We start from the raw sequence: 25,743 nt of genomic DNA, 5'->3' as shown, positions 1-25,743 counted from the left end.
GGTGGATCTTCCAGTACGGCAAGTCCCAGAAAACAGACCTCGTTTTCCATACCTTCAGCAGCGGCTCTGGCGCCTTTTGCTTCTTTCCCGGCAGTGGGCAGTCTTTCCAATTTTTCAACAGCTTGTCTATTTCCTCGCCGCTCCTCGTACACGGGCGTTTTCGGGGTTCGGTTTCACCATCGAACAGATCCTTGCGTTTCCTCCACGGGTCATCGTCGCGAAGCCACCTTCGATGTCCCATGAACACGGTTTTCGAAGACCCGGGATCTCTATCTAGCTGGCGATACGTTGTGTCATCCATGCACCTTACGCATCCAGAAAATCCGTGGACTACCTGCCCCGCAAGATATCCGTAACCGAGATAGTCGTGCACCGTCGTGAGCAGTGCGGCTCTCATAGGGAAATATTCTTTCTCTGCGGCGTCCCACGTATTGGCTGGCGTTTTCCACAGCGTGTCAATCTCCTCTTTCAGCAGCCCCAGATACAGATTGATGTCGTTCCCTGGTTGTTTCGGCCCTTCAATTAGCATACTCATGTGAATGTACTTCCTCTTCATGCACAACCAGGGGGGAAGGTTGTACATCCACACAAACACAGGCCAGGTGCTATGTGTGCTTCTCTGGCTGCCAAACGGATTGACTCCATCGGTGCTCGCGCCCAGCACGATGTTCCTTCTATCGTTCCCAAATTCTGGGTATTCGAAGTTCAACGCTTGCCACTGGCTCGCATCCTTAGGGTGACTCAGCATCTTGTCTTTTTTATCTATCTCCGGATCATTTGCGTCATCTTCTCGCTTCTTCTCCTCCCTATCCGCGTGCCAACGCAGGAGCTTTGCTACCTTAGGGTCCGCGAAATACCGCTGCAGACGAGGAGTGATCGGAAAGTACCACACCACTTTTCGAGGAGCATTCTTCCTCTTCTTGTATCGAGTGACACCGCACACCGGACATATGGTAGACTCCGCGTGCTCGTCCCGATAAATGATGCAATTGTTCATGCACACATGGTATTTCACGTGCGGTAAATCCAGAGGACACACGATTTTCTTCGCCTCCTCCAAACTGGTCGGGCACTTGTTCCCCTTGGGAAGACGTTCGTGCCAGAATGACATGTTCTCGTCGAAGCATGCGTCGGTCATTTTGTGTTTTACCTTCATCTCCAGAGCCATGAGCGTTACTTTCAGGCGGGTATCCTCGGGCCTGCATCCTTCATACAATGGAGTAACCGCGTCTAACTCAAGTTGATCCATCTTGGCTTTCTCTCGGGCGGCAGCTCTTGCGTTATCCGTCTGCTTGAGAAGCAGCTCTTGAATATGAGGGTCCTGCACCCAGCCCATCGATGGTCCAGCTTCGTCTGCTCCGCCAGCATCATCATCATGTCCTGCATCTTCTTCTACATGATGACTGTGTACAGCATCACCGTCGTGATCATCTCCTGGGGATTCTTCGTCTTCTCGCCCGCCCGAGCCGCGGTGGTTGTCTTGCTGCCCTTCCTCATTTCTTGCCCGGCCCCCATGGACGACTTCGTAGTCATCTTCATCACCTTGCCACCGATAGCCATCCATGAAACCACGCAAGAGCAGGTGGTCCCGCACCTGCCCGGAATCCGGGTCCGCAATAAGGCTATTCAGCTTGCATCTTCGACACGGACATCTTATCTCCGTCTCGTTCTTTTGAAGCATCTCGGCCTTCGCGGACCTCAAAAACCTATTCACGATGCCTTCGGTCATCGTGCGGACCATGGTCGCCTGCGGGGTAGAGCAAAACGATATTTTAGAACCAAGAAAAAATTTGGCATGACTTTCCCTAAAAATAGGACCAAAAAGAATGCTTAATGCCAAAATTCTCGCCGAAACGGAAATGAATCAACATTCCGGCAAAATATTGGCAACTATCGCATTTCAAATACCGGTACACCTCCAAACACAAACACATATGCAAAACCACAAACATATGCAACACCACGAACATACATAGATCTAGCTAGGCCATAAAAAGTGCATGTGCACATTGTTGTAGGGAGAACAACATAAATATAGCTTCCGCCCTTACTTACCTAGCAAAACAAGGTAACTTAACCACTTAATTTGAATGAATTTATGGTGGAAATGAGGTGAAAAAGAGGAGGCACCCGAGACAAGGAGGAGGCGGTGGAGAGAATGAAGTGGGGAGAAAGTGAGTGTGGGAGGAGAGGCTGTCCAAAATATCTTGTTGCTGCCCACTTACTAATGGCGCACCCACCACAAATGCGCCATTAGTAATCCAGGTTACTAATGGCACCCCAGGTGGTGCGCCATTAATAGTTTTGCAAAAAAAAACATACTAATGGCGCACTACACCACGGTGCGCCATTACTAGTTTAAACTAGTAATGGCGCACCGCGTGCGAGTGCGCCATTAGTAGTTTTGCAAAAAAAGGAATAAAAAAATAATAAAAAAAACAACATTAGTGGCGCACTCTCTGGCAGGTGCGCCATTACTAGTTACAACTAGTAATGGCGCACTACCTGTGGATGCCCATTAGTATGTTTGGACAGACGCACTAGTTCAAAAAAAAATTGATACTAATGGCGCACCATGTGCCAGGTGCGCCATTAGTAGTTTCAACTCTAATGGCGCATCAGAAGGTGGTGCGCCATTAGTATATACTAATGACGCACCAGTTGTCTGGTGCGCCATTAGTGTCAATCCCATCTATAGCCCTTTTTCTAGTAGTCAAGCACCATTGCTAGATACTCTTTTTCATAGGTAGACAGACCTTTAGTTCTTGGTCCCAAGGCTTTGCTCAAATATGCGATGGGATGCCCCTCCTGCTGTAAGACTGCCCCAACTCCATACTCACATGCATCCGTCTCAATGATGAAGGGTTTGGTAAAATCTGGTAAAGCTAGTGTTGGTGCTGTTACTAAAGCAGTTTTCAATGCTTCAAAAGCTTCTCGTGTAGCGGCTGTCCATTGGAAAGGAGTGTTTTTGCGAAGCAAATCTGTAAGAGGTCGTGCAATAGTGCCAAATTGGCGCACAAACCGTCTATAATATCCTGCCAGCCCTAGGAAGGAACGCACTTCTTTGACTGAAGTGGGAACAGGCCATCCTTGAACTTGTTGGATGTTATCACTGTCAGTTGATACTCCAGCTGCTGAAATAGTGTGCCCCAAGTACTTCAGCTCCTGCTTGGCAAATTCACACTTGGATCTTTTTACATACCATTGATCTTTGCGCAATAGAGCAAACACTTCCCTGAGATGTTGCAAGTGCAGAGCAAAGGATGTACTGAAAACAACAATGTCATCAAAGAAAACCATGGCACACACCCTAAGTACTGGTGATAGGGTCGTGTTCATCGCTCCCAAGAATGTTGTTGGGCCCCCTGTCAATCCACATGGAACGACCTTGTACTCAAAGTGCCCAGAATGTGTCTGAAACGTCGTTTTGTGCTCCTCCCCCGGTGCCAGCTGTATCTACTGATACCCTGCTCGGAGGTCGAGCTTAGAGAACCAACGGGCACCGGCTAATTCATCCAAGATGCCCTCAATGATTGGCACTGGATATCGGCTCACGATAGTCATTGCGTTGAGTCGACGATAGTCTATGCACAGACGCCATGTCCCATCTTTCTTCTTCACCAAGATGATAGGAGAAGAAAATGGGCTTGTGCTCTTCTGAATAATACCAACTTTGAGCAGCTCCAACACTTGGCGTTCAATTTCTGTTTTGAGTTCTGGTTTGTGCCTGTACTGCCGCATGTTAACTGGTTGTGATCCTTGCATTAAGGGAATTTTATGATTGCAGTCTCTCGACGGAGGTAACTCTGTTGGTTCCAAGAAAATGTCCTCAAATTCCAGTAGTAACTGCACTATGTCAGGTGATAGTTCCTGTGCTTGCACTGTTACCTCTGATTCAGCCCCTTCAGAATAGCATAACTGAACTACATATGCCACTGCTGCATTTTTGTTTATACTGCCGAGTTGTGTGCAGGACAGTAGAGCACAAGACTGATTCTTAGCAGCCACTCCTTGCAACAGTATGGTGTAGCCACAATTTTCAATTTGCATGCACCTACGTGGCCAATCAATCAACATAGGACTGTGGTACTCAAGCCAGTCCATGCCTAAGATCACATCATAAGATCCCAGAGGTAAAACCTTGAAATTGGTGGAGAATGTTTGCCCTTGCGTGTACCACTGACAGTTGAGCACCTCCTGAGTACACTGCAATTCTGCCCCATTGGAAACAGAAACTTTGATAGTTCTTGGCATGTGCTGAGAGACAAATGAAGCTGAGATTCCTGAATCCACCAGCATCAACACCTCTTGTCCTTGCAGCCAGCCATGAATTTGAAGGCAACTTGGTGCCTCTGTGCCTGCCACTGCATGAACGGACAAGTGCCACACTTGCTCTGGTTGTGTAGTATCCATTTCCATTGTTGCAGTATCTTCAGATAAGACATTTGTATCACTGGTAAACATGTCGATCAGCTCCTCAATCACATGCAGCTTAACTGTTGGGGGACAGACATGATCGTGCCCCCAACGCTCTCACACTTGAAACAAAGCCCCTTGGCACGACGGTAATTGCGGAGTGCTGTCACTTTTGCTGCATCATTAGTAGCTCTCGCGCTTTCTGTACCCCGACGATCATCAGCTAAAGGTGATGGAGCAGTTCATCTGGATGTAGGTGCTGGTAGCAGAGATGGGTTAGATGGCCGAGCACGTACGGCATAAGGTGAGAAGTCTGATTGCTCCATGCGCTTGTACCGCTGCCCATCAGACACCTCCTCCTGTAAAATTGCTAGAGCGCATGCTGTGTCCAGATCCATTGGCCTTTGCACCATGAGAACCGCACGGATGTCACTGCGGAGCCCCTCCACGAACCTCATCAGGAAGTACAAAGGATGAGTAGCGTCAGAGTATGATATCAAATGGTTCATCAGGATTTCAAATTGCTCAATATATTCTGATACAGAAGATGTTTGCTTGAGTGCATAGAACTGTCGGATCAACAATTGATGCCGATCGCGACCGAAACGGGTGCACAGGAGGTCACAAAAGGCCTCCCAATTGAGGGGTCCTATTTTTGACTACACAGACTGAAGCCAAATCGCTGTCGCGCCGGAAAAATGCAATGTGGACATAGGGACAAAATAAGATTCATGGATTTCGTACATGGAGAAATACTGTTCGCACATGGTCTTCCAAATTTTCGGGTTCTCACCCGAAAATTGGGGAAAATTGAGAGATGGAGGCATCTGCCCCATCCCTGCAATGATTTGGCCCGCGGCCACCCCCGAGGTGGATGAAGAGCAGTGAGTGCGTTGAGATAAAGGAGTTCGGAAATCGACCATACCATTGGCCGGAGTGGCCGTTAGGGAAGAATTCCCCCCCAACAGCCCGCTCCGTGGGTTTTGCAGGACGCCGTGACCATCAGGCCCGTGGATCTCGTCCCGAGCGACCGGATCAGGGAGGTCCAGTGCCGCCAATCCACCAGAGATCACGGCCGCCGATGTGGGCGGCGCCGCTTGCAACAACGACACAGCCTCCTGGAGCTTGGTGAACCGCGCCTCAAGGTCGGGTTTCCACGCCACGAGCTCCTCCACTTGCGCCGTCTACACGCCGATCTGCGCCTTGAGTTCCTTGATGTCCGCACGCGTGTCGTCGCTGGCTTTGGTAAGCGTCTCCGTGAACTTGTCGAGGTACGATTTGAGAGCCGGATCCATGGTTGCGAAGAGTTGGACGCGAGCGCTCGCTTGCCGGAGCGTCTCCAGCGCGACGGCGGGGTGGTGTGTGGCCTCTGATACCACGTGATAGCAATCCACTCTGATATTACTCTCGATCTAAGGCGAATTGTAGCGATGGAGGTACACAGCGAGTGGAGGAAGACGAGCTCTCCAGATACACACGCAACACACACACACGCTGCCGCCGCCGGGTTTAGTCCTGATCCTCTGGATACCCTACTCACTAACTACAGGTGTGACTAAGTACTCACACGGCCTTGGGCTCGAACATATATGAGACCCACTGCGGCCCGCTGAACTTGTGGTTGGGCCGTCTCTCTCTTCTGGGCCGTATGGATCGTGTGCTTCCCGTCTCCGTGTCTTGGGCTGCTGCTGGTTCCCTCGTCAGGTCGCTGACAATTCCCCTCTTTGCCCCTTCGATTCGTTGTTGTAGGTCGTATTTTTCTGCCGTGCCCGTGCACCGTTGGCCATGTCAGGCTACGCCCAGGCCGTGCCCCTCGTTGTGGCCTGGCTGCACTCGCGCGCCGTGCTTGGACGCCCTTGGCTGCACCCTTGCCCATTCACCTGCGCGTTGCTTTTGCTTTTGCTACCGCCAAACTACTATTGCTGCGCCCAACTACTGCCGCCACTGCTGTTGTCCCGCCCCGCACAGGACGCGCCTCAGCCAGGGCCCTCGCATATGCGCGCCCGCGTGCGGCCGCACCCCGTCGCTCCAGTCAACATGTGTTGTGCCCGTGGCCTCCCTTGTCGTGCGCGCCCACATTCGCGGCTGTTCGCGCTGGCCGTGCGGCTGTGCCGCCAGAGCCTTCTGCCCCTGTGCGCGCTCAGCCATTGGAGGGCACGGCTGGTGCCCCTGCCAAGTGGGGCCCGACCCCTTTTAGTTAGTAGTTAAAAAAAATTAACCCTTTTTTTGTTAATTAGGCCTATAATAATTAGTTAGGTTAATCACCATTTAATTAAGCCCTTAGACTATGATAGACGGACCCCACTGCCCTTTTTCACAAGTCAACCCAGTCAAAGTTGACTGTTGACCCTGCTGACTCACGGCCCCCTGGACCCCACTATCAGCCACATATGCATGTTGCTCGGTACTCTTCTGAATACCCATAGCAATTTAATATTTTCCGAATTAAATTAAATCAGAAAGATTAGAAAATGTTTAAATATAATTAATCTATAAGTCAGATGAATATAATTTATATATGAAAATTGTTCAGAAAAATATAACGAATCGAATATGCAATCCGTTCATGTGTCACATGACTCTAACATGATGAAGACCCTTCCCCTCTGTTTCATCTCTCCGATAACCATCGAAAGCTAGGAAAACCTTCCGAGATGTTTTCCCGCTTCACCTGTAATGTGTAGCACTGCGATAAGTCACCCCTAGCACTGCCTATTACCATGTTATGCATCGTGATGCATCTATTTGCTTTATATTTATTGTTTGTTCCCCCTCTTCTCTGTGGTAGACACTAAGACTGATGTTGCCGCCATGTACGACTATGCCACTGACGTCTAGCACTTGCAGAAGAGCTTCTAGGCAAGCAAACCCCCCTTGATCATTTTGATATCCCCCATTTCTTTCTCTCTCATGCTTGCATTAGAATTTGTTGTTGTATTTGATTGCTCTTATTCTGATGCATAGCCTGATTTTGTAACCTGCTATTGTTACCTACCTGTTTATCCTATATGCTTAGTATAGGTTGGTTAGTGATCCATCAGTGACCCCTCACCTTGTCCTAGTTTCCCCTGCTTCATCACCGATGACTCGATCAACGTGATCGATGTCTTGAGCCTGACACATCACCTCACACCCCTTAGTTGTACAACGCTGCAGAGCTACTATCAAGTGCCAAGGGTGATACCTCGTATAGCACTTATGATGAGATCTTTGTAGTGTAACTCTGTCGTGCAACACCTGAAGTGTGAACCATCGAGGATGATTCCTCCAATTTCACCTTGACGGTTACATCGAGTAGAATCCATCGAGTGTGATTCCTCGGATTTCCCCTTGGTGTTATAGACACACAGTTACTTTGAATTTTACCCCTAGAACCATGTTAAAGATGGGTCGGCCCCGAGGGGTACCTGCGAGAGAAATGTGAAGTCAGGTTGACCGTGAGGGTACCGCCAGTGATGTGGAGTCGGGTTGACCTAGAGGGTACCCGCGAGATAAGTACGTGGAACGACCGGGCATTCTTAGCCCTTACTGTAAGTTTGTGAGACAGGGCGACGGGACCACGGATCGTAGATCATTGATCGGCTTCGTGCGCTCCCAAGACACTAACGATTTAGATATGTGATCTGAGTAGGCCTCTGGCCTTTCCGCACTGACCAACACGTGGGAACAAGTATGGGCACTGATACATCTCCAATGCATCTATAATTTATGAAGTATTCATGCCATGTTTACAACAATTTTACATGGTTTTGGTATGATTTTATTAGAACTAACCTAGCCTGACATTGTTTTCAGCAGAACTACCGTGGTGTCATTTTTTGGGCAGAAATATAAGTTCTCGGAACGGGATGAAAATTTATGGTGATCGCTTATGGATCAAAAGAGACCCACAGAGCGCTAGAGCTGGACCAGGAGGTGACCGAGGGGGCCACAAGCCTGTGAAGGAAATATGCCCTAGAGGCAATAATAAAGTTATTATTTATTTCCTTATATCATGATAAATGTTTATTATTCATTCTAGAATTGTATTAATCGGAAACTTAGTACTTGTGTGAATACATAGACAATACATAGTGTCCCTAGTATGTCTCTACTAGACTAGCTCGTTAATCAAAGATGGTTATGTTTCCTAACCATAGACATGTGTTGTCATTTGATGAACGGGATCACATCATTAGGAGAATGATGTGATGTACATGACCCATCCATTAGCTTAGCATTATGATCGTTACAGTTTCATTGCTACTTCTTTCTTCATGACTTATACATGTTCCTCAGACTATGCAATTATGCAAGTCCCGAATACCGGAGGAACAACTTATGTGCTATCAAACGTCACAATGTAAATGGGTGATTATAAATATGCTCTACAGGTGTCTCCGAAGGTCTTTGTGGGGTTGTCATAGACCAAGATTAGGATTTGTCACTCAGTGTATCGGAGAGGTATCTCTGGGCCCTCTCGGTAATGCTCATCATTATAAGCCTTGCAAGCAATGTGAATAATGAGTTAGTTGCGGCATGAAGCATTATGAAACGAGTAAATAGACTTGCCGGTAACGATATTGAACTAGGTATGATGATACCGACGATCAAATCTCGGGCAAGTAACATGCCAATGACAAAGGGAACAATGTATGTTGTTATGCTGTTTGACTGATAAAGATCTTCTTAGAATATGTAGGAGCCAATATGAGCATCCAGGTTCCGCTATTGGTTATTGACCAGAGATGTGTCTTAGTCATGTCTACATAGTTCTCGAACCCGCAGGGTCCGTGCGCTTAACGTTCGATGACGATTTGTATTATAAGTTATGTGATTTGATGACCAAAGTTTGTTCGGAGTCCCGGATGAGATCACGGACATGACGAGGAGTCTTGAAATGGCCGAGAGATAAAGATTCATGTATTGGAAGGATATATTCGAACATTGGAAAGGTTCCGAGTGATTCGGGTATTTTTCGGAGTACCGGGGAGTTACGGGAATTCTCCGGGAGAAGTAATGGGCCTTATTGGGCCATACGGGAAAGGAGGAGGCACGCCAAGGGGAGGTGGCACCCCCATGGGTCCGAATTGGACTAGGGGAAGGGGTGGCGCCCCCCTTGCCCTTTCCTACACCCTCTCTCTTTCCCTCTTTCCTTCTCTCCTACTCCGAAAAGGAAAGGGATTCCTACTAGGACTTGGAAGTCCTAGTAGGTCTCCATACTCTTGGCGCGCCCCTAAGGGGGCCAACCTCTGTCCCTCCCTCCTTTATATACGTGGGCAGGGGGCACCCCAAAGGCACACCAAGTTTTTCCTTAACCGTGTGCGTTGCCCCCCTCCATAGTTACACACCTCGATCATATCGTCGTAGTGCTTAGACAAAGCCCTGCGCCAGTAACATCATCATCATTGTCGCCACGCCGTCGTGCTAACAGAACTCACCCTCGTCCTCAACTGGATCAAGAGCACGAGGGACGTCATTGAGCTGAACGTGTGCTGAACATGGAGGTGTCGTATGTTCGGTACTTGGATCGGTTGGATCACAAAGATGTTTGCCTACATCAACCGCGTTACTAAACCATTCCGCTTTTGGTCTATGAGGGTACATGGACACACTCTCCCCTCTCGTTGCTATTCATCTCCAAGATTGATCTTGTGTGATTGTAGGAAAATTTTGAAATTACTACGTTCCCCAACAGTGGTATCAGAGCCAGGTCTATGCGTAGATGTTTTATGCACAAGTAGAACACAAAGAGTTGTGTGCGATAATAGTCATACTGCTTACCACCAATGTCTTACTTTGATTCGGCAGTATTGTTGGATGAAGCGGCCCGGACCGACATTACATGACCGCATTCATGAGACTGGTTCTACCGACGTGCTTTTGCACATAGGTGGCTGGCGGGTGTTTGTTTCTCCAGCTTCAGTTGAATCGAGTTTGACTATGGCCAGGCCTTATTGAAGGTTAAAATAGCACACTTGACAAAAAATCGTTGTGGTTTTGATGCGTAGGTAAGAACTATTCTTGCCAGAAGCCCGTAGCAGCCACGTAAAATTTGCAACAACAAAGTAGAGGACGTCTAACTTGTTTTTGCAGGGCTTGTTGTGATGTGATATGGTCAAGACATGATGTGATATAAATTGTTGTATGAGATGATCATGTTTTGTAACAGAATTATCGGCAACTGGCAGGAGCCATATGTTTGTCGCTTTATTGTATGCAATGCAATCGCCATGTAATTGCTTTACTTTATCACTAAGTGGTAGCGATAGTCGTAGAAGCAATAGTTGGCGAGACGACAATGATGCTACGATGGAGATCAAGGTGTCGCATCGGTGACGATGGAGATCATGAATATTCTTCGGTGATGGAGATCATAAGCACAAGATGATGATGGCCTTATCATGTCACATATTTTGATTGCATGTGATGTTTATCTTTTATGCATATTATTTTGCTTAGCACGGCGGTAGCATTATAAGATGATCCCTTACTAAATTTCAAGGTATAAGTGTTCTCCCTGAGTATGCACCATTGCTATAGTTTGTCGCGCCGAGAAACCACGTCATGATCGGATGTGATAAGCTCTACATTCCCATACAACCGGTGCAAGCTAGTTTTGCACACGCAGAATACTCGGGTTAAACTTGACAAGCCTAGCATATTTAGATATGGCCTCGAAACACTGGAGACTGAAAGGTCGAGCGTGAATCATATAGTAGATATGATCAACATAGTTATGTTCACCATTGAAAACTACTCCATCTCACGTGATGATCGGACATGGTTTAGTTGATTTGGATCACGTGATCATTTAGATGACTAGAGGGATGTCTATCTAAGTGGGAGTTCTTAAGTAATATGATTAATTGAACTTTAATTTATCATGAACTTAGTCCTGCTAATATTCTGCAAATTATGTTGTAGATCAAATAGCTCGCTTTATAGTTTCCCTATATTTTTATATGTTTCTAGAGAAAACTAAGTTGAAAGATGATAGTAGCAATGATGTGGACTAGGTCCGTGATCTGAGGCTTATCCTCATTGCTGCACAGAAGAATTATGTCCTTGATGCACCGCTAGCTGACAGACCTATTGCAGGAGCAGATGCAGACATTATGAATATTTGGCTAGCTCAATATGATGACTACTTGATAGTTTAAGTGCACCATGCTTTACGGCTTAGAACCGGGACTTCAAAAACGTTCTGAACGCCATGGAGCATATGATATGTTCCAAGAGCTGAAGTTGGTATTTCAGACTCATGTCCGTGTCGAGAGGTATGATACCTTTGCTAAGTACTTTTCCTAAAAGATGGAGGAGAATTGCTCAGCTAGTGAGCATGTGCTCAGAATTTCTGGGTACTACAATCGCTTGAATCAAGTGGGAGTTAATCTTCCAGATAAGATAGTGATTGACAAAGTTCTCTACTCCCCATCACCAAGTTACTGGAACTTCGTGATGAACTATAGTATGCAAGGGATGGCTAAATCGATTCCCGAGCTCTTCGTAATGCTGAAATCAACGAAGGTAGAAATCAAGAAAGAGCATCAAGTGTTGATGATTGACAAGATCACTAGTTTCAAGAAAAGGGCAAAAGGGAAAGAAAGGGAACTTCAAGAAGAATGGCAAGCAAGTTGTCACTCCCGTGAAGAAGCCCAAAGCTGGACCTAAGCCTGAAACTGAGTGCTTCTACTGCAAAGGAAATGGTCATTGGAAGCGGAAGTACCCCAAATTTTTGGCAGATAAGAGGGATGGCAAAGTAAACAAAGGTATATTTGATATACAGGCTATTGATTTGTACCTTGCTAGTGTTCATAGTAGCCCCTGGGTATTCGATACTTTTTCGGTTGCTAAGATTAGTAACTCGAAACATGAGTTACAAAATAAACAGAGACTAGTTGAGGATGAAGTGACGATGTATGTTGGAAGTGGTTCCAAGATTGATATGATCATCATCGCACACCCCCTATACTTTCGGGATTAGAGTTGAACCTAAATAAATATTATTTGATGTTTGCGTTAAAGCATGAATATGATTAGATCATGTTTAATGCAATATGGTTATTCATTTAAGACAGAGAATAATTGTTATTCTATTTACATGAATAAAACCTTCTATGGTCATACACCCAACGTTGATGGTTTATTGAATCTTGATCATAGTGATACACATAATATTGATGCCAAAAGATGCAAAGTTGATAATGATAGTGCAACATACTTGTGGCTTTGCCGTTTAGGTCATATTGGTGTAAAGCGCATGAAGAAACTCCATAGATATGGACTTTTGGAATCACTTGATTATGAATCATTTGATACTTGCAAACCGTGCCTTATGGGCAAGATGACTAAAACTCCGTTCTCCGGAACAATGGAACGAGCTAACGACTTATTGGAAATAATACATACCAATGTGTGCAGTCTGATGAATGTTGAGGCTCGTGGCAGGTATCATTATTTTCTGACCTTCACAGATGATTTGAGCAGATATGGGTATATCTACTTAATGAAACACAAGTCTGAAACATTTGAAAAGTTCAAAGAATTTCAGAGTGAAGTGGAGAATCATCGTAACAAGAAAGTAAAGATTCTATGATCTGATCGTGGAGGAGAATATTTGAGTTATGAGTTTGACCTTCATTTCAAACAATGTGGAATAGTTTCACAGCTCACGCCACCTGGAACACCACAGCATAATGGTGTGTCTAAACGTCGTAACCGCACTTTATTAGATATAATGCGATCTATGTTGTCTCTTACCACTATCGTTTTGGGGTTATGCATTAGAGACAACCGCATTCACGTTAAACAGGGCATCGTCAAAATCCGTTGAGACGACACTGTATGAACTGTGGTTTGGCAACAAACCTAAGCTGACATTTCTTAAAGTTTGGGGTTGCGATGCTTATGTGAAAGTTTCAACCTGATAAGCTCGAACCCAAATCAGAGAAGTCTGTCTTCATAGGATACCCAAAGGAAACTGTTGGGTACACCTTCTATCACAGATCCGAAGGCAAGATATTCATTGCTAAGAATGGATCCTTTCTAGAGAAGGAGTTTCTCTCAAAAGAAGTGAATGGGAGGAAAGTTGAACTTGATGAGGTAATTGTACCTTCTCCCGAATTGGAAAGTAGTTCATCACAGAAATCAGTTCCAGTGATTCCTACACCAATTAGTGAGGAAGCTAATGATTATGATCATGAAACTTCAGATCAAGTTACTACCGAACCTCGTAGGTCTTCTAGAGTATGGTCTGCCCCAGAGTGGTATGGTAATCCTAATCTGGAAGTCATGTTACTAGACCATGGTGAACCTACGAACTATGAGGAAGCGATGATGAGCCCAGATTCCGCGAAATGGCTTGAGGCCATGAAATCTGAGATAGAATCCATGTATGAAAACAAAGTGTGGATTTTGGTGGACTTGCCCAATGATCGGCAAGCCATTAAGAATAAATTGATCTTCAAGAGGAAGACGGACGCTAATAGTAGTGTTACTATCTACAAAGCTCGACTTGTCGCAAAAGGTTTTTGACAAGATCAAGGTATTGACTACAATGAGATTTTCTCAACTCTAGTGATGCTTAAATCCATCTGAATCATGTTAGCAATTGCCATATTTTATGAAATCTGGCAAATGGATGTCAAAACTGCATTCCTTAAATGGATATTTCTTTAAGAAGAGTTGTATATGATGCAACCAGAAGGTTTTGTCGATTCTAAAGATACTAACAAGGTGTGCAAGATCCAGCGATCCATCTGTGGACTGGTGCAAGCATCTCGGAGTTGGAATATACACTTTGATGAGTTGAACAAAGCATATGGTTTTATATAGACTTTTGGAGAAGCATGTATTTACAAGAAAGTGAGTGGGAGCACTACAACCTTTCTGATAAGTATATGCGAATGACATATTGTTGATCGGAAATGATGTAGAATTTTCTGGATAGCATAAAAGGATACTTGAATAAGAATTTTTCAATGAAAAACCTCAGTGAAGCGGCCTACATATTGTGCATACCTTGACAAGATTTTGAAAGAGTTCAAAATGAACCAGTCAAAGAAGGAGTTCTTGCCTGTATTACAAGGTGTAAAGTTGAGTAAGACTCAAAGCCCGACCACGGCAGAAGATAGAAAGAGAATGAAAGTTATTCCCTATGCCTCAGTTATGGGTTCTATAAAGTATGCCATGCTGAGGGAGTCCTAGATTAGGGGTTGTCCGGATGGCCGGACTATGACCTTTGGCCGGACTCCCGAACTATGAAGATACAAGATTGAAGACTTCGTCCCATGTCCAGATAGGATTTTCCTTGGCGTGGAAGGCAAGCTTGGCGATACGATATGTAGATCTCCTCCCATTGTAACCGACTCTGTGTAACCCTAGCCCTCTCCGGTGTCTATATAAACCGGAGAGGTTTAGTCCATAGGACGAACAACAATCATACCATAGGCTAGCTTCTAGGGTTAGCCTCTCTGATCTCGTGGTAGATCAACTCTTGTATTACCCATATCATCAATATTAATCAAGCAGGAGTAGGGTTTTACCTCCATAGAGAGGGCCCGAACCTAGGTAAAAACATCGTGTCCCTTGTCTCCTGTTACCATCCGCCTAGACGCACAGTTCGGGACCCCCTACCCGAGATCCGCCGGTTTTGACACCGACATTGGTGCTTTCATTGAGAGTTCCACTGTGCCGTCGCCATCAGAAAGGATGCCACGTCCCGTCTTTAAAGACGGCACTGTTGCTAAAGGAGCTTTGGCTATCGGCCAAACTCTCCGGCTAGGCGGTTTTCTTACGACCTCCTGTTCGGCCTCCGCGCCGACGATGACTTCTCGGGTCATCAAAAGCAATCTCCACGTCGACTCGGAACTCGCCGAGTAGTTACATCCAATGGAGCTCTCTTCCTTAAACATGCTCTTGGATCGCATCTCCACCCTGGGAGTCGCTACAGACTACGATCAGATTGGGCTTAAACCCAATCCAAGAGAAATTGACTCTCCCCAAGTCACCCACCACGTCGCAGTGGTGGAGGAACAATGCGGCGAATATATACCCATCTTAAGGACCAAATATGTCCGGATTCCCGATCCCCCCAAGCTGGATACCCGCGGAGGGGAGGACGTCACTCAAGCCCTGAACCTAAAGTCAAGCAGCGGGCTAGATTCATTGGACAGCATCCAAGAACCCAAGCTTCCGAATTCGGAAACTCCTTGGCCCCTGAGCCTCAGATCGGGCGAGGTTCCGGATTTAACTCCACCCGCCCACCCTAACATAAGGGATCTATCCCAAGTTCGACAAGAGCCCACGGAAACAGTACATCATTACTGGGCCAGATTCCTCCTAGTTATGAACATGATAGAGGACTGTCGCGAGGAGGATGCCATTTCATCCTTCTGCAATAATTGCACAAACATCGGAATCCTCAACGATTTAAGTCGCCGTGATATTACACGCTTCACTGACTTGGCGTCCATGGTATGAAAATACTATGCGATGGAAAGCGTCCGGAAAACCGAAATAAAATTCTGGGACGATCCGGCCCTAAATACAACCCCAGTCTGAAATAAAAGGGCGCATTATCGCCATGCACAGGGGTTAATCACCAAAAAACAAAAACCCTCTATAGGGTATGGAACCGTACTGGAGGGATGGCTCAATGGACCCTGTAAAATTCATAGTACAGAGGGCGTCACACCAACTCATAGCCTTAGAGCATGTTGGATACTCCGGTAGGTGGCTAGAAGTGGCGAGGAGCTTCTAACTCCAGAATCCGCAGAGCACCACCCCAGGAATACCAGTACGGTATCAACAGTCTTCGAGACTTTCGCATCAAACAATGTGCGGATACGAACACTCTGCACCCTTACCGAAGTCTACCAGGTAGCAACAATAAACCCATGGAGTGACACGGCTATTACCTTTAATGCCAGTGACGAACCTAAATTCCGAACAGCCCGAGCACCAGCCGCATTGGTCCTCAGTCCGATAGTGGACGGCTTTCGACTTACCAAGGTACTCATGGACGGTGGCAGCGGATTGAACCTCATTTATGAGGAAACCCTTCGAAAAATGGAAATAGACTGGAGCCGCATTGAGCGAAGCAACACAACCTTTAGAGGAATAATCCCCAGTCGGGAAGCGTGTTGTACAGGAAAAATCACACTGGATGTGGTGTTCGGCATGCCGGATAATTACAGGTCCGAGGAGGTCATATTTCAAGTGGCCCCGTTCAGCAGGGGATACCACGCTCTGTTAGGGTGAGAGACATTCACAATTTTTCAAGCTATACCCCATTATGGGTACATGAAGCTCAAAATGCCCGGACCCAACGGAATCATCACTCTTGCTAGTGACCCGGACATAGCACTCCGCGCCGAAAACAAGACAGCCGCACTGGCCCTTGAGGCATTATCCGAAGCCCTAGCGACCGAGGAACTAACTGCGCTACGCTCCATGGTGGACAGGGACGACGTGATACTCGACAAAAGATCCAAGTCCACCTCCTTTAAACCGGCAGATGAAATAGTCAAATTCCAAGTCCATCCAACGGACCCTACAAAAACGGCCTCCATCGGGGCACAATTAAACCCTGATGTAGACGCCGCACTACGAGAATTCCTACGCGAAAATTGGGACATCTTTGCCTGGCACCCTTCAGACATGCCAGGAATCCCACGCAGGCTGGCCGAGCACAGCCTAAACATCCTAAAAGAATTCAAGCGTGTTAAGCAGGCTCTTCGGCGTTTCTCTGAACCTAAGAGACAAGCCATGGGAGAGGAGCTATCCAAACTACTGGAAGCCGGATTCATCAGAGATATAAAACATCTGGACTGGCTAGCAAACCTGGTGATGGTACCAAAGAAGGACAAATCCTGGCGCCTATGCGTCGATTTCAAGGACCTCAAAAAGGCTTGCCCAAAGGATCCCTTCCCCCTCCCCCACATTGATCAAATCATCGACGCTACCGCAGGACACGATTCATTGTGTTTCCTCGACGCATACTCTGGCTACCATCAAATTAAGATGGCAGAGCTAGACCAAGCTGCAACGGCATTTATCACCCCATACGGCCCATTCTGCTTCAACACAATGCCCTTCGGGCTCAAAAACGCCGGCGCAACATATCAGCGCATGATTTAGACATGTCTGGCCAACCAGATCGGCAAAACAGTTGAAGCATACGTGGATGACGTGGTCGTCAAAACCAAGCATGTCGAAACTCTAATAGACGACTTGAGGCTCACGTTCGATAACCTCCGAACATATGACATCAAGCTTAACCCGGAAAAATGCATTTTCGGCATACCAGCCGGAAAGCTCTTGGGCTTCATTGTATCCGGTAGAGGAATTGAAGCAAACCCAGCCAAGATCCGAGCTCTGTCATAATTGGATATTCCAAAGGACCTCAAACAAATACAAAAATTGACTGGATGCGTGGCGGCTCTAAGCCGCTTCATTTCCCGCTTGGGAGAAAAGGCATTACCCCTTTATCGCCTCCTTCGGCGCACCGAACACTTCGAGTGGACGGATGCTGCCACGGCCGGACTCGAAGAAATAAAAGCCATATTGGCAACAAACCCGGTCCTGGCCGTGCCTAACATCGGTGAACCAATGCTATTATACATTGCGGCAACTCATCAAGTTGTAAGCGCAGTGCTCGTCGTCGAACGAGAAACGGATGGACACAAATTCCCCCTTCAAAAACCAGTCTACTACGTGTCCACTGTCCTCACTCCATGCAAGTCACAGTACCCGCATTACAAAAAGATAGCGTACGCAGTGTTCATGGCGTCCCGGAAGCTACGACATTACTTTCAAGAGTGTTCAATAACAGTAGCCACCGAAGTGCCTCTTAATGATATTATAAACAACCGCTACATGACGGGCCGGATTGCCAAATGGGCCATTGAGCTCCTCCCGTTCGACATAACCTATAAGCCACGGCGAGCTATCAAGTCGCAAGTTTTGGCCGACTTTGTCGCTGAATGGACTGAAGCCGAACTCCCAAAAGAGTACGGCACATATTCCAACTGGATCATGCACTTCGATGGCTCCAAAATGCTAGCGGGTCTAGGGGCTGGTGTCGTTCTGACGTCCCCAACAGGAGATACAGTTCAATATGTACTCCAGATAATGTATACGGACTCTAACAATGCAGTCGAATATGAGGCCCTTCTACATGGTCTCCGGATGGCAGTCTCCATGGGCATTCAACGCCTAGAGGTGCGTGGGGATTCGAACCTCGCGATATCCCCAATAAATAGAGACTTTGATGCCAAGGATCCGAAAATGGCAGCTTATCACAATGCTGTCCTAAAAATGTCAGCTCGGTTCGAGGGGCTCGAATTTCACCATATACCCTGGGAAAATAATCAGGCAGCAGACGTCTTGGCACGCATTGGCGCAAAGCGTGATGCATTCCCTCCCAACATTTTCTTGGAGAGGCTATTCAAGCCATCCATCCAATGGGAAGGGGAGTCCGGAAATAACAACCCGGACTCAGCCGCACCACCTGACACCAAACATTCTGACACAACGGGAGGCTCTGCCAACGAAGTAACATCCTGAGCCCACGTAATAATGGCTGTCATTGCCCCGTGGACAGAACCATTGTTAGCCTACCTAAGTAGGCAAGAACTCCCCGAGGACCAAAACGAGGCACGCTGCATAGTGCGGCGATCTAAAGCCTACAAAGTCCATGAAGGAGAGCTTTATAGGAAAAGCACCACCGGAGTCCTTCAAAGGTGTATCTCCGAAGAGGAAGGGCAGAACCTTCTGGCTGAAATTCATGCCAGACTAGGCGGGCACCACGCCGCAGCCCGGGCCCTCGTAAGCAAGGCCTTCCGTGCTGGATTTTATTGGCCTACGGCCCGGACAGATGCTCAGGACTTAGTCCAACGATGCATCGGCTGCCAATTATTCGCTAACCAAAGCCATATGGCAGCCACCGCCCTCCGAACTATACCCATCACCTGGCCCTTCGCGGTCTGGGGGCTTGACATGGTTGGACCCCTTAAAGGGGGAACACACAAGCAAAAATACTTATTGGTCATGGTTGACAAATTCACCAAATGGATAGAGGCCAAGCATGTCAAGACGGCCGAATCCGGACCAGTGATAGACTTCATATCAGGGGTCGTACACCGTTACGGCGTCCCCCACAGCATCATCACTGATAATGGCACGAACTTTACGGTCGACGAGGTAAAACTCTGGTGCAAAAACATGGGCATCAAGCTCGACTACGCTTCAGTCTATTACCCACAAACTAACGGTCAAGTCGAGCGGCCAAATGGTCTAATCATGAGCGACGTCAAACCCAGACTAGTGCGGTCCCTCAAGGAATCTAACACGCACTGGGTAGAGGAGCTCGACTCTGTACTCTGGGGGCTGTGGACCACGCCCAACCGCACTACCAGATTCACACCATTTTTTATGGTATACGGCGCAGAGGTAGTTCTGCCCTACGACATAATTCATGACTCACCTCGCGTGCGCATGTACGAAGAAAGAGAAGCCAAACTCGATCGGCAGGACAGTTTGGACGCATTGGAGGAGGAGCGCGACGTGGCAAAAGCTTGTTCCACATTCTATCAACAGCGGGCTCAAAGATATCAAAGCAGAGAAGTACGGACCAAAACTTACAATGTTGGCGAATTAGTTCTACGCCTGCCGGACAAGAAAAAGGACAAACTCAAGCCCAAATGGGAAGGTCCCTTCATAATCGACCAAGTCCTGACTGGTGGAGCGTACCGTCTGCAAAATGCATCGGATAACCGACTCGAGCCGAACCCATGGAACGCCGCGCGCCTATGAAGATTCTACGCCTAGCGGTGGACTATGTGTTCGTCTCCTTCCTCTGTCTACTTTTTACACATTAGCTGTCTTATATTTCTCTCCTTCTCCCTCCTTTTCTCTTACAGCCTTTTAAGGGCTCATTCGTGCCTCGTTCGCACACAATTGACCCGCTATCCGCGCTCATTATACCTGGGGGCTTCTTCAACAGAAGCTTATTTATATGGGCCTCATGCCCAAGACGTGCATCACACTTCCACATGTACCTTTTATTCATCATTATATGCATCGATATGACTTAATTTTTGGCCAAGCTGGGTTGCCTGGCTCCTGTGCTTTTGTGCGGCTAGGTGGTAAAGGGAGCACCTCTGCGATTGTTACTGCTGGGTCAGCCGGATGTGTACCTCAGACTGGGTGAAGCCATAAGCTAGTGTTCTTAAGGGAATATTCGGTCGGTGAACTAAAAGATGTTTTTTACCTTGATTATTTATCCGCCCCCGGATGCTTTCCTGCTTTTTTTGCAGTTCGGACATGCACTTTAGGGCATGCCTCCCAGGGAAAGGAACCCCTAACGGAACTATTCTCCCTAGAAGATGTTTCTTACTAACCATGTAATATAACATAACTAGTTGGGCACTTGTCTGCTAAAGCACTAATAACCCCTACGCCTGGTCTCCACGAATGCCCCGGTTCTTACATAACCGAGAGGGTATTTGGACACACTACGGACTATCGGGTCCCGAGGTTGAAGCGAAAAGGTCCACTATGACAAACGATCTACAATCCGGCTAGAAGGCGTTTTACATGTCATTTTAAATTACATAGTCAATTTGACTGGGTATATTCCTCTTCAATACCATCCAACAGGCTGTCTAGTTTACAATCCTGTTGGGAATATTTTGCGGCCAACTCTACCTGGCCGTACACTAAACTGACAGGGATCTCCTTCCCATCAGGCCCCACAGGTCCGACCTCGACCATGTGGTTTGGGTCAGCCTTCGTGTACCGCGTCTTCACCGTGGCCCAGGCTTCCCGGGCTCCTTGACGGTAGGCCGATATCTTCCATAATCGGAAGCGCCGCCGTGCTCCCTTCAGCTTCTCTGCAAGCTCTCCAAGGCCTTCGGGCATGTAGACAGATGGCCACAAGGCCTGGGCGACGCCTTGCATCACCTGCCGAACTCGTTCGTGCAGTTGTGAGAGCTCGGGAAGAAGGTCACCTGTAGAACCGGACATTTCCTCCGTAGGTCGACCTGTCAGCATACCTATAGACATAACGCTGTCAATTCGACTTCCTCGCCAAACTCTTATTTTCATAAGTTCGTTCAATCACTTACTAAAAATGCTGCGTCGAAGCCGCCGATTCTCCTTCACAGAGTCCGACAGCTGAGCACGAATATCCTTTAGTTCCTCGCCCAGCTGGCTGTTGGCATCTTGAAGCTTGTTCTTCTCTTGCCTCACCCTTGTAAGCATGCTCTCGCCGGCCTTTAACTGGCACAAGAGTTGCTGCTTGTCCGGATCACTCTGGCGCCATCTGCACTGTTATTGTCAGAATTGCACACATGCCGCACTTCACCACATACTTATCTTTCGAAGCGTATATTACCAAAGGGGGTCTCTTTGGCCTTCCTTGTTGTGGCTAGTGCTGCCTCAAGTTGGGCTTTGCACTCTTCCAGCTCCTGGGACAGTCGGGTGTTCTTTTCTGTAAGATCCTGCATAACAAATGATCCTTAAATCAGTCATTCTAACTGTTTCAAGTCTCGGGGGCTACTGACATATGTAACCATCAAATGTTCTCGCCCGTATGTCTTTTACATACTGCTCTGTGGCTCTGGCTAGACCATTTTGAGCGGCACGGAGGTAGGCGTCTCCCGTATTAAAAGTGTTCAACGCCTCTTGGGAAAAACAAGCGTCACGAAGAATAGTTCGGCGATGCCTGTGGTTCATGGCACTCTCCACCTCGGAATTGGTGGCAGACAGCCCATCCGCATCCTCTGTCGGAGGAGCGTCTGGTACGCGCCCCGTGTTCGCCTCTGCTTCTAGACCCGGCCTTGAAGCCTGGCCGGTGGATATAGTCCGGCGGGCGCTCTTCTTCCTAAAGTAAGCATGAGCGTTAGTACGCCTTGAGGGCATAAACCTTGGGCATTAAAGTTACACGCCGTACCGTTGTGTCGGCGTCTTGATCCGGTTCACACTTCTTTTTAGCCCGCTGGGCCTCGATGGCCCTCGTTGGGTAGCCGCCGCGGGCTCGGCCCTCCGCCTCAAGGATTTCCCCTGCGAAAAACGCCATTGGTATACGGCGATCAAAAATAAGCACGGATGGATCCTATTGAAAGTACTGGGACTTCAACCTCAGTTACCTTTGAGGCTGGAAGTAGTCGGGGATAATCGGCCGTAATGGCCACTAAGGTGTTGTCCTAACTCAATTGATGAAACACCCCATCAATCAGCTCCACACATAAGTCCGGGTCCTCATGGGAGTCCGGGTCGAGGGACCGTTCCGGGTCCTCGGGTTGTGGAGGAGGACTGTTTATCTCCTTTATAGTCTGGCGTAGCTCCTGCGTTGAAATTGCTAGACTAAGTACTTAACTATGGGAATATAAAAACGGATGGGCAAGTGAACATGTTCGCTTACCCAGCTTGGACGATTGTACATAGAAAATCCACCCCGTGGGTTGACGCGGAGGAATTCCTCCTCTTCTCCCTTGTACAAAGTGGACAAGATCTTCGTTAGAGTGGCAGCCGAATCCGGCCCCTTACGGCCGCACCGGGTGGCGTCGTCCTTCTCGTTGAAATCCCACATGGGGTGGCCTCGATATTGAAGCGGCTGCACCCCCCGCGTAATGCATATGGCCATGACCTCGATCATGGTCAGTCCGGAATGAGCTAACAACCTTATCCGGCTCATCAGGTAAAGGATGTCCCTGTCATTTTCCTTCTGAGGGCTCCGTGGGCGCCAGCTCAGGCGTTTCTTCAACGGAGCATTATCAAACTCAGGGAGGCCGATGTAATGCCCCAGATCCGATGCGCCAGGTGTCTGCCAGTTATTCGCCGTCGTTGCCATGTCATTTGCTTGCGTGTTGCATTTTTTCATGTCATCATGTGCATTTCATTTTGCATACGGGTTCGTCTCATGCATTCGAGCCTTCTCCCCATTGTCCGTTTTGCGATCCGGCGCTCCTATGTCACACGGCGTCCCCTTCTTGCCTCTCTTCGTGTGCGGGTGTTAAACTTTTTTGGAATGGACCGATGTTTGCCAAGCGGCCTTGGTATAGCACCGGTAGACCGCCTGTCAAGTTTCGTGCCATTTGGAGGTCGTTCGATACTCCAACGGTTAACCGCGTAGCCCGAAACTCCCCTTTCTCTTTGCAGCCCAACACCCTTTCAAAGTGGCCCAAAACCCATCTAACTCCCCTCCATGCTCTCGGTCGTTCGATCACGATCGTGTGGGGAAAACCGCTCCTCATTTGGACTCTCCTAGCTCCCTCTACCTATAAATATGTGTCCCTCCCGGATTTTTCGCGCAGTCCAACCCTAGCTCCTTCCACTTCCTCGCGCCGCCGGACAGACCTTCACCGGACGTGTCCGCCCGTCCCCGCGCCGCCGCCCGCAGCCAGTGGCGCGCCGCCACGTGGAAGCCGCCGCCGCCCGCCGCCCGCCGCCCGCTCGGCCAGCAGCCAGCCCCCGTGGGCCCATCTCCCTGCAGCCGCGACCCGCGGGCGCTGCCCCGCGCGCCGCCCCGTGCCCGCCGCCGGCGAGTGCCCTCGCCGCCGCGCCCGTCGGGCCCGTCCTCGCCCGCCGTCCCGAGCGCCTCACCGCGCCGCCTCCCACCGGCGAGATGCCGCGCGCGCCCGGCGCCGCCGCGCCCGACCGCGCCGTCCCGAGCCTCGTCCCCGCCGCCGACCGGCCCTGCGCGCCTCCGCCGCCCTTCGCCTCGCCGCCGCCGCCCCGAGGTCGCCGCGCCTCCAACTGCCGTTGCCGGAGCCGCCTTCGCCGGCCGGCGCCGCGCCGCCCCCGGCCTCCTCCGCCTAGTTCGGCTGGCCCCGCCTCGTCGCCTCACCGGAATAGCTCGCCGGAGCTCCTCCGGCCGAATCCATCGATGGGTGGATCAGATCCACCCATCCCACCATCCAAACACGCCCCGAGCCCCGGATCTCTCCATCCCGTGCCACCCCATCCATTTTTCCCCGAGGTGCAATTTCCACTAAGTCCCTAATATTTTTGCATTCTGGAGCCTTGTTCATCGCATCATAACTCCATGCATACTGCTCCGTTTCGTGCGTGTAATATGTCAAATTGTTCGCCTCAGCGAGTACATCATTTCATTCCATTGCACCTTATCCATTTGAGGTCATCTTGATACCTGAATCATCGTTGCAAGAGTGCTTCATAGTGTTGTCTGCTGTCTGTTAACAGAACTTGCTCTTTTGTCATTTTTGCCATGATTGATGTGTGCATCCTATGAGGTTGATGTCTACATGTGTTTTGAACTATGCCATGTCTTCTTTACAGAGGTGCTTACCATGTATTTTTGTGATCAATGTGGTGACTAGAACAAGCATGCAAACTAGGCATCGTGATGTTGCTGATTTTAGTCCCTGTTCTGCTGTTATTTTGATGCCATGTAAACATGATGCTACAGAGAGATCCATGCATATTTTGAGATACTTCAGTAAGGATGTTTTGAACATATGGTCATTCTATACCCATTAATTCCCTTGGTTGCAATTATGGAGTAGTCTAGCATGTCATTTTCGTGCTCTACTTTTGCTTCAAAATGTTTCCTAGCAGATTGTTTACATGTTATTCAATTTTACCAAGGTTGCTATAGTTGATCCTTGCATGCTATGAACTTGTTCTTGCCTTGGTTTGTTTCATAAACATGTCTTCTTGCTGATGCTATGCTTATCTTGTCATGCAATGACTTGTGATGAGCGAGTCAAGCTTGTAAAGTAGTGTACTTATGTTGCTGTTTTGCTAGGCTGAATCTGTTATTTCGTGATGCTTTGTAAACCTACTGCTACAAATCATTCTATGCATAATCTGGACAGGATCACTAAATATGTTTTGTTCTACATGTCATGATCTATCCATACATGCCCCTGGTAGCATTTATAGCTTGTTGTAGCTTGTTCATATCTTGCTTCAAAGTTGCTTGATAATGTTGCTGTCAGCCTGTTAACTTTAAGTTCAGCTGTTATCATGATTGTTGCTAGTGTTCCATGCACCCTATGACCTTGCTATTGCCATGCTTAGCTTCACAAATATGTCTTATTACTGTTAGGTGCCTTGCCATGCCATGTATTGCTCTGTGGTGAGTGGTTCAAGCTCACCAACATGCCTTCATAATTCTGTTTCTGCCATGTTTGAATCTGTAATATAACTTGCCATGTTTACATGGGTGCCATTATATTTTCTGATCCTTTTTGGCTCATGGTCAGTAAAGGACATTTGATCTATGCATTTAGTAGGTTCATGCCATGTCTTTGTTGGACATTATAAGTTCCTGTAACATGTTGTTTGATAGCTCTAAACATTGCAACCTGATGTTAT

Source organism: Triticum aestivum, chromosome 5B (assembly GCF_018294505.1).
Source record: "Triticum aestivum cultivar Chinese Spring chromosome 5B, IWGSC CS RefSeq v2.1, whole genome shotgun sequence".
Lineage (NCBI taxonomy): Eukaryota > Viridiplantae > Streptophyta > Magnoliopsida > Poales > Poaceae > Triticum > Triticum aestivum.
Note: the sequence above shows the minus strand (reverse complement) of the source record.